Source organism: Echinops telfairi, unplaced genomic scaffold (genome assembly GCF_000313985.2).
Source record: "Echinops telfairi isolate 266 unplaced genomic scaffold, ASM31398v2 ScPeMD7_18;HRSCAF=68, whole genome shotgun sequence".
NCBI classification, from domain to species: domain Eukaryota; kingdom Metazoa; phylum Chordata; class Mammalia; order Afrosoricida; family Tenrecidae; genus Echinops; species Echinops telfairi.
The window spans coordinates 58,081,345-58,094,834 of record NW_022103915.1 but is presented as its reverse complement, the minus strand read 5'-3'; the positions used below and the strand labels follow the sequence as shown (position 1 = coordinate 58,094,834).

Below are 13,490 nucleotides of genomic sequence, written 5' to 3'. Positions count from 1 at the left end.
AATAAAATGATTTTTTTAAAAACAAAGAAAGAACCTGTGACATGGTTGAAGTCCTACTTCTCCCCAGCATTACACTCATTATTCAGAAATTTTAAATTTACAAACAGAAACAGCAGCAACTAATGATGTTGCCACACTAACTTCAACCAAAAGTGTCCACCCTGTTATATTACTGGCATAAATCTTCATAATACTTATCTTAACTCTCCCTATTCATATAAATCTAGTTTTCAAGTGTGGTGAATGAAATTAATTAGTATGTCACTTCAAGCCATAGTCTTTGTAACTCATATCAAATAACCAGGTGGAAGGATGCAAATAAAGTTTGAAGACTAACCTATTGGTGAGTTTTACCATTCTGCTAGAGTAAGCCAGCTCAGAAACAGGAACAGAGACATCTAAGATGAACAAGAAAGAAAAGCTACCAGCACAACACAAACAAGATGCCTGTCTGAGGTGGAGCTACAGCCAAGGCTCCAAGACTGAACAGAGCCCTTCGCTTTCTGATCCACAATATAAATAAAACTCAGTATCTTCAAGCTGGATTTCAAGATAGGGTACCATTTGAACACCTACAAGTGCTAAAGGAGCTTTGTTATACTGATTGAAATAGGGAAGTTCAGTATACTGATTTCAGTAGCCAAGGATCCATGTGGTTTAGGTTGAAGACCAGAGTCATACCTGGTTTCATAGCTGAAAAGAGATCCTGTGCAGACATCAGCAACGATATACCTTATGTCCCCTTCTCAATCAGGCCCGGACTTCTGACAGTTTCTTGTCAATGTACTATTGCAACAATTGTTGGGTGATGTTAAGGAAATTTTCACTTGTGTGTGATATCAATGATATAATTCTATACTTCGAGCATCCTGTTGGTTCACATTTCTTTTAAATTGGGCAAAAATGTGAATATCTTCCAATCACTTGGCCTGGAGCCTTGGTTTGAGCTAATGCTTTCAGTGCAGTTTGAACTTCTTCCATCAGCACTACTGATTCTTATTGATAGAAAACCAAAACAGAGAACATTAATTAAAACAGCACACTGATAGCCTGCCCAAAGTACATGAGACAAAAATCTCACCATCCTGCCTTCTAAGGAGCATTCTGACTATATTTTTCGATATAGATGTTTGTTCTTTTGACAGTACACAATACTTACAAAACTTTTCACCATAATCCAGATGCATCAATTATTCATTAGTCTTCTTTATTCAATGCACAACTTTCAAGCTGCATATGAAGTAATTTAAAATTCCATGGCTTGGTTCTGGTGCACCCCAATCCTCAAAATGACATCCCTGTTCTTCAACACTTTTAAAAAGTATGTGCAGTTCATTATGATGCATCAATTGACATCTTGCCTACTGTTTCCATGAGCATTGATTGTCGATCCAACCAAGATGAAATCCTTGACAACATCAATCTTATTGTTCCTGTTGTGAGGATTTGTTTTCTTTACATTGTTACAGTCCATACTCAAGACTGCAATCCTTGATCTTCATCAGCAGGTGATTCAAGTCCTCCTCACTTTCAGTAAGCAAGCCTGAGCAATATATGGACACTGTAAGTTGGTAATAAGCCTTCCTCCCTTCTTGATGCCATGCTTTTTTCCCTATAATCCAGATTCTCTGATTGTTTGCTCAGCATACATATTAAATAAGTATGGTGAAATATAAAATGCTGATGCATACCTCTGCTGATTTTAGAACATTCAGTATCCTCTTTTTCTGTTCAAATAATTTCCTATTGCTCTATGTTCAGGTTCTACATAAAGGCAATTAAGTGTTCTGAATTTCCCATTCTTCTTGGTGCTATCCAGAAGTATTTATGATCCACACAGGCTTTGAATAGTAATTAAAACAAGTGAAAATGTTTCTTGAACTCCCTACAGCCAAGATCGATCTGATTATCAGCAATGATATCTCTTGTTCCAAGCCCTCTTATGAATTATGCATCTCCCTGCCAACGTATGGCTGCAATCATTGTTAGATGACCTTCAGCAAAATTTTACTTGCATGTGATATTGATATTGTTCAAGGATGTCCTTATTCTTTGGAGTTGCCTTTCTTTGGAATGGGTACAAAGATGAATCTCCTCCAATCAGTTGGCCAGGTAGCTGTCTTCCAAATGCCTTGACATAGATAATGAGTGCTTCCAGGGCATCATCAGCTAGTTGAAGCAATTTTGTTTGTATTCCATAAATTACTGGAACTATTTGGACTTCGTCCTTCATTACAATTATTGGTCCTTGATCATATGCTATCTCTTGAAATGGTTGGATTTCACCTAGATCTTCTTATGTAGCAATCTGTGTATTCCTCCCATCTTCTGTTGTTGCTTCCTGCATGATTCAACATTTTGCACACAGGTTTTTTTATGCCATTATAAAAATAAATTTTAATGGAATCATAAGACTAGAAGATAATGAAAAATAATAGTAAAATGGTTTCTCTTCCAAAATATTAAAGTGGATTAAAGTTATCTTCTTTATACTACTTTAAGAATAATTCTCCAATGAACAAAGGAGTGGGCTTTAAAAATGTTTGTGGAACAACTCCATTATTGTTTCATCCATTTTTCTGGGATCATTTTGAAGTCCCTTCATATGTTAATTTTATAATCCAGAAAGGAAAAGTACTCTTTTTTTAAAAGATGCTAAAAGTTTGGGGATTTCTGACATTTCATGAAAGATTGTTTGTTGACATTCTACCAATGAAAACATCTAGTAATGTCCCAATCCTTTCTTCTTTTGAAAACAACATATATCTTCCAGACTTCTGTAATGGTTGTTATTTCAGGAAGATTTCCCAGAGAAACTTGATGACCTTCTACTTGGGATATTAGGCTTTCTTGATTTACTTGCTTTTCACCTTCTTGAATGACAACAATTAGAATTGAAGTGTCATTGGCTGAGATACAAAGTTTTTCAAAGTCTCTGAACTATTGTTCTTTGGAGAAAGGTTGAACATAATGTCAGTGGATAAGGTTCTTGTCTTCATTTTTCTCATTGTGTAAGGTGACCGTCTTTGTTTGCTGCTACAAATATCTGAAATGGATAGATAATCATTTCAGGACTTTTTAATGAGCTATAGATGGTGCCTTCCATGGCTTCTTTCTCAAATTGCCAGCACTTCTCACATCTTCAGATAAGGTAATGCCACCCTGGATTCAGGGAATAGGTCTAGCTGATATACAGACTGCATTTCGCAGATAAGCAGGATTCGCCCTGCATTCATTTCCACTTGGAAGATCCAGAATCTTTTAATATTGCAACTTGAGACTTGAATTTTTTCTTTAGTTCCTTCAGCTTGATATATACTGAGAGTGTTTTTCCTGTTTGGTTTTTTATATCCTGGTATTTGCACATTCCATTATAATCCTGACTTGTAGTAACCTGTTAAATTCCCTAATAAACCCTCATAATTGTGAGAATTGTATTTGAGTTCTGTGTGAATGTTGTAAGACATTATTGAATCCAGCAGAAAGCTAGGATCCTCTAGAAGGGACAGTTGGTGCCAGACAGAGTAAAGAAGGATGGAGAGTGGAGGAATGTCTGACTTCGGCTTCCTAAGACTCACTCTTGGGCAGTTAGATTCTCAGTTCCCCTATGGAAGTTAGAAGAGGTCAGATGAGAAACTCACACCATTCCTCAGGAGGATAGAAACAGTTGATCACCCTATAGATGTGGCTTGAATTTGTTCTGGGTGCAAGTATTTCTTACTGGTTCCATGACAGAAATTTCTTCCCTAGTTTATTTATTTCATTGTTGGGGGCCTTTGATTCTTACACATTAATAGTATTTTTGTCTGTATATTATTGTTTTTACCCTTACAACCTTAGTGAATTTTTTAAATTATTATTTTCTGTTGTATCTCCCAGCTGTGAAACACAAGAGGAGTTGATGCAAAATAATAATAACTGATACAAGGGGATATAGGGAACACAGGGGTGGGGAAGGAAGATAGGGAGAGAAATGGGATTTAGGGAGTAACGAATGAAGACAGGAGTGGGAGGGAACCTAGAGCAGATTGTGATCCCAAAAAACATCTTAAAGGCGATTGGGGGTCTGCTCTAAAATTGATGTGGGGGTGATTGTACAATTCTCTGTGATAAGATTGAATGATTGAACTGTTGAATTATATGATATGTAAATTACATTCCAATAAAACTGTTGGGATAAAAAATAATAAGAAAAATCAATATATTAATGATAGGGAAAATAGATCTATGTACATATATGTATATGTTAAGTATTAAGGTAGCAGATAGGCATTGAGCCTTTACTCAAATACTCCCTCAACTCAAAAACACTTTGTTCTAATAACCTGGCATGGTGTGATGCTAAGTTTTCCAACACAATCATTGAACACAAATGGGTACATAAGCAAATGTGGTGAAGAAAGCTGATGGTGCCCAGCTATCAAAAGATATAGTGTCTTGGGTCTTAAAGGCTTGAAGATAAATTAACGGTCATCTAGCTGAGAAGCAACAAAGCCCACATGGAAGAAGCACCCTAGCCTGTGTGATCAGGAAGTGTTGATTGGATCAGTTATCAGGCATCAAAGACCAGAACAAATAACCATATTGATGTGAATGAAGGGGAGGACAGAGTGGAGACCCAAAGCCCAGTCTGTAGACAATTGGACATCCCCTTACAGAAGGGTCACAAGAAAGAGATGAGCCAGTTAGGGTGCAGTCCAGCAAAGATGACACATACAACTTTCCTCTAGTTCTTTTATGCTTCGCCCCCCACCCCCCCACCCCCCACTATTATGATCCCAATTCTACCTTACAAATCCAGCTAGACCAGAGCATGTACACTGGTACAGATAAGAGCTGGAAACACAGGGAATCCAGAACCAAACTCCAGAGTAGGAATACCAGGAGGGGAAGTGGAAGGTCAGGGGAGAAAGGGGTGGAATCCAATCACAATGATCTACATATAACCCCTTCCCAGGAGGGTGGACAACAGAAAAGTGGGTGAAGAGTGGCAGTGGTTGGTGTAAGACATGGAAAAAAATTATAAATTATCAAGGGTTCATGAGAGTAGGAGGGTGAGGGAGGTGAAAATGAGCTGTTATTAAGGACTCAACTAGAAATAAAATGTTTTGAAAATGATGATAGAAACATATGTACAAATGTGTTTGACACAATGGATGGATGTGTGGATTGTGATAAGAGCTGTAAGAGCCCCCAATAAAATGATTTCCTTTTAAAAAGGAAGTAAAAAGAAAAAAAAATCAATGAGTGTCAAAACAATTGGAAACCCTTGAAGTAGCCATATTTTGCTTTCCATTATGTGCCAGACCCCATATTAAAGAGCTTCCCGGGGAAAAGCTGGTCAATTGAACTGTCCAACCTGCTGACCCGCAGCCCCATTGGTCTCTCTCCTTTCCTGGCTCCTTTTCGATTCAGCAGCCTAATGGTTCCAGTTTTCATTCACCTTGAATTCTTATTATCACTGTTATTATCAAACCAAACAGCCAAATATGTCACACAGCTACAGGAAAATTTTAGAATGGTGATTAAGGAAAGCAACAAAAATAATTTGAGATATACAGCTTTCTAAAATCATCAACCAACATTGGAATCACAGAATTTCAAACTTCTAATATTGAGGCATTTGCAGAAGATTTAGGTAAGATACTTCCATACACTAATACAGATTTGAAACCCAAAAGATAGGTAGGATAGGAACCAATGAAGATGGCAGAAAAGTTTCTACTAAAATTCTCTTCAAATTATTTCTTCCATAAAATCCCTGTCAGATACAATTTTTTCAGATCTCTGGAAATTAATCAAAGCTTGCAGCAATATAGGTGGTATTTATTTTAAAAAGAAAAAATATATATAGTTGAACTTTAGTAAGATTGGTGAGCTCTATTATATATTAGCTTTCCTCATTGCCACTCGCCCGGCCATCTCCAGAGTAAAACTATCAACTCACAATCACAGTGAAAATGAGTAGCCACAGAGATGCGTGGAGGAGAAGGATGAAGTTGGAGCTCTTTCAAAGCCTCGTTTGCAGAGGCCGGTCCTTATTTGACCTGTCTGGTGCTGTTCAGAAAGACGTAATTTGCTAGTGTATCTTTATTTGACATGACCCAGAGTGCACTCAATAAGAAAGACATTTTCCATAGAAACATATGTTGAAAATGTTTAGAGGCAATTTGTCTGTTTGAAACAGTGGGTAACCGTTGGAGCAAAGAAAACCTCAGGAATGAGCTGCCTATAGTGATTTAGAAAAGCTCAGATACAATTATCAGAATCTAGAATGCAACAAATGTGTAGGACTTGGTTCAAACCAATGACTAGATGGATATTTAGCAAATAGCTTCGAAGGCCCTGGGCTCTCTTTTCTGGCTGACAAGCAAGATGTAATGGCTAAAGCAGAGTTGTCAACTGCTTAGCTAAGCATTGAAGGTATGGTCAACATGTACACAGATTATATCCACAAAATTGAGATAATAATTAGATCTAGGAGTCTAAGGAAAGTATCTAATCATTAGTCAACCACAAAGAGTTAAGCAGAGACTTTTGTGGCATATACAGGTATAGCAAAGAATGTCAAGTGCTGGTGAGTCAGTAACAACTCACAAAGGCTCTACAAGAGAATAAAACAGGGCAGAACACTGCCTTGTCCTGTACCATCTTCGCCGTTCTGATACTTGAATCCATTGTTGCTTTCTCCGTATCACCCCCATGTTGAAGGGGCAGTCTCTCCTGATAAGATGTCCAAAGTCACTTAGATGAAGTGTCATAATCCTTGTTTCTAAACAGCATTCTTCCAGCACACCTCTGTTCATTCTTCTGGCCGTCCATGGCACATTTAATATCCTCGCTAACACCACAAATTGAAGGACTCATTCTTTTTCAGTGTTACTTATTCATTGTCCAGCTTTCACACGCTTATGGGGCAATTTAAAATACCAACGCTCAGTTCAGGCACATTGCAGTCTTCAAAGTGACAACTTTGCTTTTTAACATTATTTTGCAGCAGATTTTCCCAATGAAATACCTTTTCATTTTCTTTTTTCCTGAATGCTGCTTTCATGGGTGTTGATTTGAGAGCCAAGCAAAATGAAATTCTTGACAACTTCAATCTTTACAACATTTGCTATGATGGTGTCTGCTGATCCGTTTGTGAGGATTTTTGTTTTCTTTGTGTGTCCTGTAATCCGTGTTGAAGGCTTTAGTCTTTGCTCTGCTTCAGTAACTTCAAGTGCTCTTTTCTCTCACAGGTTGTTAGTGAGCCTTCCTCTCATCCTGATGCTGTGTTCTGCATCTAATGTAGCTTCTCAAATTGTTGGCCTAGTATGCAAATTGAAGAGGCATATAGCTCTGACAAAACCCTATCTGCTTTAAAATCATACAGTATTCCTTGCTCTATATTAATGACAACAACTTGTAGGCACAGGTTCCACATAAGCACAATTAAGTGCTCCGAAAATCCCATTCTTCAAAATGTTATCCATAATTTTGTTAAGATCCACACAATCAACTGTCTTTCCATAGTCAAGGAACCACAGGGAAATAGATCTTTGGTTCTTTGTGCTGTCTGCCAAGACCCATCAGATATCAACAACTATATCCCTTAATCCAACTCCTCTTCTGAATCCAACTTATATTTATGGAAGTTCTCTATTAATGTACAACTGTTTTTTATTATTTTTAGAAAATTTTTACTTTCGTGTGAAACTAATGATATTGTTCAATAATTTCTGTATTCTGCTGTTTATAGATATTATTAAACAAAATCATTAGTATAGCATTCAAGTAAACATTTGTTGAAGGTCGATGCACTTTTGTTAAAAATAATCATAGATCTCTTCTGAATTTCATGGCATAGACTAGTGAGTACCCCCAAGAGTTTACCTATTCGTTAAAATATTTCTATTGGTATTCAGTAAATCATTTAAGCCTTGATTGTCACCCACACCTTTAGTGCAATTTAGACTTCTTTCAATGCCATTGATTTCCAATCATATGCTACCCCTTGAAATATTTGAATGTTGGCTGGTTCTTAGCAGTGTCTCTGTATACTCCTTTCAAGTTCTTTTGATACTTTATGCATCAATCATTATTTTGCCCATAGAATCCTTCAATATTGCAACTCAAGGACTGAATATTTTCTTAAGCTTTTTGAGCTTTAGAAATGCTAAGCATACCTTTGTTTTTAGTTTTCTAACCCCCACATTTTTGTACACTTTATCATCCTCTGGAAGCTCCCCTAGAAATCTTGCATTCACCTCTGTCACTCATCATTTCTTCCTTTCACTTTAGCTTCTTTGTGTTGTAGAGCAACAAAGAATTCAGATGTTAAAACCATCATCAAAAAACAGTTCTCTACATAAACAAAAGCGAAAACAACAAATTCTAGGGAAGGAGGAAACCATAATTTCCCAAATAGCCACATATTATTATTAAAATATCCAATTTTCAATTTAGAAAATCCTAGGGCATGAAGATACACACACAAAAATAGGCACACATTGAAGGAAGGTGCAAAGGAAGCAATCAATACAAAGTGCACATAAGGAGGCTCAGATGCTGGGGATAGTAGACAAAAACATTAAAATGACGATTTTAAGTATGTTGAAAGAACTACAAAACACCATATCTAAAAATTAAGGAATATGGGAATCATTTATGACCAAAATGATTATTAATAAAGAATTTCAATTACAAAAACACACCACCAAATAGAAATACTAATATTTGAGAGTATTAAAGCTTAAATGATAAATTCATTGTATTGGACCCAAAACAGATTTGAGTAGAGGACTGGAATATGGGTCAATAGAGATTAACCCCTTTGAGTAACAGAAATAAAAAGAATGAAAAAATAGATCAATAAACAGAACTTCATGGGGTTGAAAGTGCGGCATCATCAAACACACCTATTTTCAAAATAGGAATCCAAAAGAGTAGGGAAAGAATGAGGCCAGAGAGAATGTTTGAATAATTAACTTTTAAAAATTCCTCTCAATGATTTAAAAAAACATATAGTCTAAAAATTCAAGAAGTTCAGCAGACACCAAGAAGCTGAACATCATAATCAGACCATCAAAAGCCAGTCGGTCAGAGAAAATATTGAAAATAGTGGCAGAGAAATTAATCATCACCACAAGTCATCCTCAATATGTGTAATAGCCGATTCCTCATCATAAAACCGTATCTTACAGAAGACAGCGGAATTATATATTTCAAGCGCTATTTTTATGTTTTTAAGAGAAAGACTGCCAACCAGGAACTGTGCTTTGGATTGAATTGTGATCCTCTAAAACATATGTCAAAATCCTGAACCCTGTAAGCATAAATATAATGCTATTTATAAATAGGGTGTGTGTGTGTGTATGTGTGTGTGTGTGTGTGTGTGTGTGTGTGAATGATGAAATACCAGAGTAGAATGAATTCTGTTATTCTGTGTCTGATCATTTATTAAGTATTCAATGATCAGAATACACACCGAGATACACACAATTAAAAGAGGAAGACAGAGACAGAGGCGTCTATAAGCTCTGGGAAGTCACCAGTCGCTGGCATCTACTAGTCTTGAAGCAGACAAAGGAGTGCCTCACAAGGAAGGACCATCCACTGAATTCAGATGTCCAGGCCCTTGAACTTTGAGAAAATCAACTTCTCTTTTTGACGTCATCCACCGGTAGTTTTCCTGTTATAGGAGCACTAGAAAGACAATACTCAAGACACTTAAAAGAATATCTGCACTGAAAATGTTATAGATAAAAATACATGGCCCTATTATTCACAACAGCCAAAAAGGTACTATTATGTATATATAAAAAGGAATGGAACTCTTATATACATGATGACATGGACAAAATCAATACAGGAATAACAATATCACTAAAGAATAGGAAGACTCAGAGAAGTAACAAGGGTTACAGACAACAAATAAAATATTATATATAAACTTACATCCAGAAAACAAGGATAAACATTATGCGAAGTGAGAAAAGCAGGCACAAAAGACCACAGACACATTAAATGCCCTACACAGCAAAACCACAGATACAGAAATGTGTGCGCGGTGGTCAGAGCTGGGCTGAGGGAAGTGAAGAAAGAGTGCCCGCTCATAGGAACAGGATTTCTGTGTCGAGTATTTAAAATATTCTGGAATTAGACAATCAATATGCTAAATATATTAAAAGCCACTGAACTGTATCCTCTAAAAAATGGAATTTTATGGTATGGAAATTATATATAGAAAATAGAAAGTAGGAAACCTAAGATTCATAACCAAATAATGATTCTTCAGGAAGCAAGACAATATTTTAAGCATATCCCACGTTGCCCCTATGTCTTTTATATAATAGATCTGGATGTGCCCCATCAGTCTACATTTTATCACCCAACTAAAGTGATTCTGATATCGTAAACTCCATGAAATCTTTAGAAAATATTTTTTTTGCAAGAGTGGAAAAAGATGGTCAAGTAAGATATCGGAGTTGAAAGAGGGAAAGGAGGGCATGAGACGGTATTCTATAGAGCACCACTCTCTTTAAAAAACAAACAAACTAACCTGCGCTTATGCGTTAATGGCTTTCACTATCTTGATGTTACTGTTGATATTAAAATATTCGCTTTGAAATTATTAATTTAATTCATAATAAGTTATGTTAATAGTTACATTTTAAACCTCAACTCAGGCTAATGGGTCCTGCACCTGGCTGGTCATTGTCTGACCTCTGGTTCCTTGTCTTGGGCCTGGCTTTTACTCTATTGCCTGTTGATCTTGGAATTCATTAGTCTGTGAATTCATTAGGCCAGCATGTGAGCCAACAGCCTCCTATCTCACTCCTCTACCCCTACTCCTCTACCCTAACTTTGTCAGTCATGAAAAGCCTTCCCCCTGATATCTGACCCAAAGACTTGGAATTTACCACCCTCTAAAACTGTATAAGTCATTTCCTTGAGAAAAGTCTCTCTCTTTCTTCAAACACACACACACACACACACACACAGAGTCCAAACCACTGCCTCTGAGTTAATTCCAACTTATGAGGGCTCTGTAGGCTAGGATAGAGCAGAGCTGACCCTTTGGGTTTCTAAAACCAGGAATCAGTCTTAGCTTTCCTCTGTGTGCACCCCCAATCTATCCAATGCCTAGTTTAGAGTGTCAGCATGGCTCATATACCTTTTTATCTAACTGTACTTTACCAGGCTGCTTCTTTAGAGAACCCAGTCCAAGGAAGTCACTAGGAATCAGAATCAACATTATAGCCAGGGTTAAAAAAAAGGACAGCTCATTTCAAGTAAGCCAGTGTAAAAATGTATTTACCCAAACCTTTTACTGATGAATATTGAGTTTATTTCTTCATTGGAATAACCATTTGGAAATTTTGGAGAACAAATAATAATGCAATAGCCACTAAGAGTACATTCTATTAAACCACTAACCAGGGCAGGAGCTTCATGTACAGCACTCCTGGAAAAGGCCAGTGCTCACTCATCCGCTAGTCCGATCCTCAGGGAGCTCGTGCCAGGCGGGCCGAGGCACTGGCTGAGCACTGGGATGCAAGGGTGAAGAAGCAAGTGCAGTCCTGCCTTTTGTACTTTTCATGGAAGGAGGAGAGGATAAATAAGTAAACAAGATATTTTGGGCCTGTGATAGATATTATAAAGGAAAACTACAGGCTTATATTACTCAGAGTGGTTGAGCAGAGATGTAGGGAATTGAGGAAAAACCTCTCTCAAGAAGTGAAATTTACACCAAGAGCTAAATTATGATAAAAGAGCCCAGCACAATGGACCACGGTAGTAGCATTTCAAATGATTCTGTCTAAGGGTGACTCCATGTGTACCAGAGACCCGTCCCCGTACAGCTTTCAATGGCTGATTTTGTTAATTTAGATAGATCCCCAGGTCTTCCTTCCAAAGTGCCTGTGTAGGCAGATTTAAACAGTCAATCATTAACTGTTGAGTTGAGCACATTATCCATTTTACAACCGAGGGACACCATTTCACACACAACTATCCACACCTTAGAATGGATTCCAACTCACAGTGACCTCATATAAGGTTCTGGAATCACGGGGGTCATCTTTCTCCCACCAAGAAGCTGGTGAGTTTAAACTGCCAACCTTGTGGTTAACTGTCCAATGTGTACCCACCAGTGCCACCAGGAAGGAGCCAATGCAAAAACCCTGCTGAATGAATTTGGCATGGTTAAGATATTCACGTCAAGCCTCTGTCATGGTACAGGGGTGGATAAAGATGGGTGGAACCTTGTACTGGGTTGTGGCAGGGGCCGCTCTATGAAGTTGCAGGTGTCAGCAAATATCAACTTAGGTAGGATCTTATGGGCAAGCAATACTTCAGCTTTATCTCCTCTACCAAAAACAGACAATCTAAACCAAACCAAACTCACTGCCATCAAGTCCATTTGCACTCAGCAACCCTTTAGGACAAAGAGAACGGCCCCTCTGAGTTTCAGAGACTTGTTGTTGTTGTTGTTGTTGTTGTTGTTAACTTTGCCAGAGCAGACAGCCTCTTGTTCCTGCCATGAAGCCGCTGGTGGGTTTCCACTGGGAACCGTGTGGTTGGTATCATAGCTCAATAGTCACTTCCCGAATAAACGCACCTGGTGAGTGGCAGAGCCCACTTCCAAAACATGCTTGTCTAATTCAACCTATTTCAATAGACCAAGAAAAAATCATCCTGATTTTATTTTGAGTATCAAGTTCAAAATAAGTTAGAAAGGATAAGCTGAAAAGAAGTAAAACCACCATGTAGGCTACTTATTTTTGTACTGAACAACATAACTGTTGTAGCACGTTATTATACTAACTTCAATCTACAAATAGAAAAGTTAGCTCATCATATTTATGAAACAGTAAGAGGTCATGCCTAAAAAGGCCAATGTATATTCCAAAATAAATAAAATTTTCAAATGCAGAATATGATCATTCAACTCACAACACAGCTCAATTAAACTTTCTGTGATTCAAGTTAAGAAGCTATATTAAAATCATGATGCATCACCAATGGTATGAGGATTACTTTTAGTTAACCTGTTGGAATCTATAGTCTCTGAATGCATTCACCTGTTTAGTAAATTTCAACACTATATCTGAATTAGGTGATTACAAGGAGAAAAACTGTGATTGCTAAAATTTCAAGCCAAGAAACATAGCTGAGGATGGATTGGAACAGGGTGGATATAGAATAAAAAGATCTGAGGTAGGAAATTAGAGGGTATTAAGCAATGGAAACTCATCTGAGCAAAAGCTGAAGCAATTTTAGCGCAGCGTGAACCATTAAGTCGGCACTGAATGTCCCTGGTTACTATAGGACCTTGGGTAATGGAAAATGGAAACAGCTGGATTTATGACTCCCATGAGTGTGTTAAACAGCTGCCTACACACTGCCAATGAGCCTGACTGAGATTGGCGAATGGTGAGCACCGTATGCACAAGTATATAAGATGGACAATAAACACGTTGGCAAACTTTTAGATGTTGAAGCAT

The 13,490-nt window shown here is 37.5% G+C and overlaps 1 pseudogene; it reads right to left on the bottom strand.

Annotated features, from left to right (window-relative positions):
- Positions 1 to 2,681: 2,681 nt before the first annotated feature.
- Positions 2,682 to 3,218, bottom strand: LOC101639275 (annotated as a pseudogene).
- Between the last annotated feature and the right edge of the window lie 10,272 nt (positions 3,219 to 13,490).